This window comes from Penaeus monodon, chromosome 8 (assembly GCF_015228065.2).
Source record: "Penaeus monodon isolate SGIC_2016 chromosome 8, NSTDA_Pmon_1, whole genome shotgun sequence".
Classification (NCBI taxonomy): domain Eukaryota; kingdom Metazoa; phylum Arthropoda; class Malacostraca; order Decapoda; family Penaeidae; genus Penaeus; species Penaeus monodon.
The window spans coordinates 47,701,604-47,706,603 of NC_051393.1; the positions used below are offsets into that span (position 1 = coordinate 47,701,604).

The 5,000-nt window shown below is 43.3% G+C and overlaps 1 protein-coding gene across 1 annotated transcript in view; it reads left to right on the forward strand.

Moving 5' to 3' along the window:
• Positions 1-212: 212 nt before the first annotated feature.
• Positions 213-5,000, forward strand: part of LOC119576387 (eye-specific diacylglycerol kinase-like) — a gene marked incomplete at its 3' end in the record, with an annotated part of 202,944 nt that continues 198,156 nt past the window's right edge. Inside the window, 1 exon segment of the mRNA XM_037924058.1 lies at positions 213-576.

Here is a 5,000-nt window from a genome sequence, read left to right on the forward strand (position 1 = left end):
GAGCCGTTAGAATGTGCGGACGACGTGGTGCTGGAGAGAGGCTGAAGGGGGGGCGGTGGGAAGGGGAGGGAAGGGGTAAGGGGCAGAGAGGAAGGGAAGGGAAGGGGGAAGGGGCAGGGAGGAGGGGAGCGTGCGCGCGGGGAGGTGGAGGCGGGAGGGGGGAGAGGCGGGAGAGAGACCGAGATCGAGGTTGTGTTTCATTCAGTTGTGACGCGTGGTGGCCGAGAGGTGGCGTGTGCCGGCGGTGTGGTGGTGTGGTGGTGAGCACTGGCCCAGGTCCGTGCGGTCTAGAGTGCCCCGGTGTGTGGTGTTGTTAGTGGGTGTGGTATAGTGGGTGTGGTGTTGGTCGTGGTGTTGGTGGCGGTGGTAGTAGTGGTGTTGGTGGTAGAGGCGGTGGTGGTGGAGGCGTGGAGTACCACCCTCCTGCCCCTCCTCAGCCGCCTCCTCCTGCTGCCCAGCCCTCCACACGACGGCCTCACCACGGCTTCTGTCCTCTCTACAGTGCCAAGAGCCAGAGGGTCAGTGTGGTGCCACAGTCATGGGATGACCAGCGTCATGGCAGCAACACAACGCTTCGTGAGTACATGCCCTGCCGTCCGCGTCTCACCTGGAATACGTGTGGAATATTGTCTTTTCTCGATATTCTGTCAAATATGTCAGATTTGGATTCCTTTTTTTGAAATGTTTGACTCCCCCTGTCAGACATTTTTATTGGAGCGACCGTTTCTCATCTTGCTGGAGGGCGACGTGATTTTTATATCTATATCTATATATATATATATTTATTTATTTTTTTTATTTTTTTTTTATTATTATTTTTTTTTTGGGCGTGTGTTTTGGAGGAGACATATGGATCTGTGTGATTGCAGCATAATGTGAAAATTTTATTTGCATACAGAACTGGATTCCTGGATTTTTTATGTTTGTGTGAATTTGTATGTATTTTGCAGTCAGGTTAACCATGTGTTGTATTTCTGCTATGTATATGCAAATACATCCATATATTGTACATGTGTCCATGTATATACCTGTACTTGTAATTGTTTATATGAATGTATGTATATATGAAGGCTTCGAAATACTGCATATAGGCCTATATCACTATAATTTCTAGTAAGTATCGTACAAATACAATGTATGTCTGGATATGTAAATGCGCTTGACAAATAAATAAATATCTTGTGAACAGGATGAATATTTGCATTCGGGGAAGATAATCAGAATATTCGATTTTTTTTATCGGGTTTTCGTGAGGTTGCATCCACGTCCTGCATCTTGGGAGAAGTAAACACTGAACCAAAAGGCAATACTCTCCACGTGTATATATTGCTATGAGTAGTTAGGAGGAAATTTGTGTGTGCGTGTTTGTGTTTGAATATTTGTGTACAAATATTGGCATGCGTACGTATCTGCGTGGATGTTTGCCTATGTATTAACTATGTTCTTGTTTGTTTGTGTGTGTGTATGTGTGTATGTGTATGTGTGTGTGTGTGTTTGTGTCTGTGTCTGTGTCTGCGTCTATGTCGGTGTGCCTGTGCGTGTATGTATGTTAGTGTTTTGCGCGTTAATACTGAGATTGGGAGGGACCATCAAGATAACATGTGAGAGTGATTGTTGACAAGATAAGACTGACATGCGTATCTATTATCATTCGAGGGGAAACTGGGAGATAGTAAGAAAACAAGATTAAGACGAAAAAAAAATCGGAGAAAAGAATCGAGAGAGAGAAAAAAATACAACAAATAGAAAAATAAATCAAAATCTCATCCATCTTCCCATACCATTATAAAATTAGAACTAGGCCTAAAAATATATTCAGAGACGAAGCGGGTATTATCTCCCAAGCAACACACGCAGTTACCGCGAACTGATACATGTAATACACCGAAATTACACGACTAAACGTACTGTGAAGTTGGAAGAGAGGCCTCTTGCCCTTCCTGGCTTCCCGCGGAGCCTCTCAGCGCAGGTTAAAAGCCAAAACGTTTACAGCAGCAGGACCTTTAGCGCTGGACATGCTTAAGGGAAGGGGAAGGAAATGAGTCATTTATTATTATTGCTATTATTATTGTTATTATTATTGTTATTTTTATTATTATTATTTGAAAGGTCGAAATGGGATTGTTAGAAGACACGATTTTTTTTTGTTATATATATATATATATATGTGTGTGTGTGTGTGTGTGTGTGTGTGTGTGTTTATGTATGTATGTGTTATGTGTTATTCGAAATATAACACGTTCTGAAGCTCGTGTATGACAACATTTACCGAGATTTTTTAGATTTTTTATTATTTCTTTACTCGTTTATTTATTTAATCTTCGGTTAACCCTTTCTTGCTCTTGTGGGAATAGCGTTGATGATGATCGTGGAGACAAAGGGCAAGGAAAGGAGAATAAGAACTTTGTTGATTAATGAATGGGCTGGTTATGCATGAGTATATAGGCCTATGAATAATAAGAAATATCAAGGCTCGATGTGCTGTCCTTGTGATTGGTTATTTTGATTGGGATGATGATTGGAATATGTCGAAGATTAGGGGTAATTATAATGGCGTTCTTGATTGAACAATAGATAATTAGTTTTAAAATAGGCGCTGACTCAAAGGGACAAAGGGGATATTTTTAAATATTTTTCTCTCTCACGAAGAATCGAGATCTTTTCTTTTCCCTCTCTCTCTTTTTTTTTTTTCTTCTTTTTATTTACTTTTTTTTTCTTCGTCTTTGAAAATGATGATCAGAGCTCGTTGGAAACCATCCACGGCCGTTCCTTATTTATTTCCTCATTACCGCCTCCCATCGCACCCTCTCACAGGCGCCTTAAAACTCTCCCAAGACAGGTTTCTTCTGAATCCATTTTGATTCCACCCCACCCCCCTCCTCCTTTTTCATCCGTCTTCCTTTCCTCGTCCCTCTTTCTCTGTCATCTTTGTCGTTTTTTTTCCCATCGGTAGTTCTTGGTTGTTGTTTCTTTCCCCTTTCTTTTTCTTTTCCTTGTTTTTTTTCTGTATCTTCTCAAGCTATTTTCTTATCCCCCTCCTCCTCCTCTTCCTCTCTTCTTCCTTCTCCTCCTCTCTTCTTTCTTCTCCTCCTCTCTTTTTCCTTCTCCTCCGCCTCCTCCTCCTCCTCCTCCTCCTCCTCCTCCTCCTCCTCCTCCTCCTCCTCCTCCTCCTCCCTTTCATCCTCCTCCTCCTCCTCCTCCTCTCCGCTTTTCCACGCTTATTACACCGAAAAGTAATGCATTTCCCCTCCCTTCACGGTGAGACTGACGCGGGTTCGGCCTCAACCTCGCCAGAACCGCCTTGTCCCCCGGTGCGGTTCGCGTGACGTCACACCCGCTCCCAGTCCTTAGGATACTAGTGATGGCCGAAGCTGGTTTGTTGGGAACGTGTCATTGAGAAATTGTTATGGTTATGGGACTGGTAATGATGAAGGGGAAGGTGGTAAAGTTAGCAGTAATAATTATAGTAATGTTAATGATAATAATGATGATGGTGAGGATGGTAGTAATAATATGATAATAACAATAGTGTTAATGGAAATACTGATGATAGTAATTATCGTAATAATAGTGATAATGATCATGATCCCAGTGATCCCAGGTTCTAGGATCTTCGCATGCACGAGCGATGTCGACGAGACTTCATGATAAGGCCGGGTGTTAATGCTCCTTTTTCTGGATGAGAGAGAAAGAGAGAGAGAGAGAGAGAGAGAGAGAGAGAGAGAGAGAGAGAGAGAGAGAGAGAGAGAGAGAGATGCACTGGCGGATGTTGAATTTGTGTGTTCCCAAAGGATAATGGTAAATGAAAATATATATTTTTTTCTAACCTCAATTTGGAAATTGTACTTGTGGGGGTCCCTCCCCCTTCCCATCCCCCCCTCTCACCCCTCCTTCCTTCTTTCTCTCCTTCCCCTCCCCCCCTCGCCCCCTCCTCTCCCTCCTATGAACCACCGTCGCTTTTATTTGATTGCTTGACACTTGTGGTGGCGGGGGGGGGGGGGAGATGATTTTAGGCTGAACGGTAAAAAAAAATGCGAGGAGAGGGGGAGAGGGGAGGAAGGGGAAGAGGAGTTGGGGGGGGGGGGAGGTTGAATAGCTACCGTTCTGTTATTCATTTCAGGGAGGGATCTTCTCGGCGAGTTGAGATTGATCCTTTTAATATATTTTTTTCTCTCTCTCTTTCTTTCTTTTGTTGTGCTTAAACCGCTCATTCGCTCTTTTCCCATGTAGTAAGGCTAGTGTATTTACTTTTCCTCCATCTTCTTTTTCTCCTCATTCTTCTAAGGCCAAAATAAGGACCTAGAAGATGAATATAATCGTATTATGGCCGCGCCTGTTCTTCTACATCGGCCGCTGGTCATTTCTCTCTCTCTCTCTCTCTCTCTTCTCTCTCTCTCTCTCTCTCTCTCTCTCTCTCTCTCTCTCTCTCTCTCTCTCTCTCTCTCTCTCTCTCTCCTTCTCTCTCTCTCTCTCTCTCTCTCTCTCTCTCTCCTCTTCTTTTTTTCTGGTCATCTCTCGCGGTCCTCGTTTTTCCCGCCATATTTTATTCGATTCTGATCTCTTGCGGCTAACGGTCCCTGCCACCGCTTTTGTGTTTAATTCGTGGTAAGAATGCTCTTTGTCTCATATTTTCAGCATTGTGTGTTCTTTGTGTGTATTGTTTCACCTCTTTGTGTGTTTGTTTATTTGTTTTGTTCGCGTGCCTGTTAAGAATGCGAAATATCCATCGCCATTTTAGAAATGAAAAAAATTGTTTTGTTTTGCGCGCTTATTGACTGCCATGCGGAGACAAATGGATTTTTTTCTTTCTTTCTTTCTTTTTTTTTCTTTTTTTGTTTGTGTGTGTTAGGCATACGAATCATCCGTTTAGCATTCACCTAGGCCTTCTGCAGTGAGTAATAGGCCTATGGGAGAGTCGCCGCGACCCATTTTCGTGTCATATTTCACATTTCTTCAAGTAGGGCCCTGGCGACCACGGAGGAATTGCAATGTTAACAACA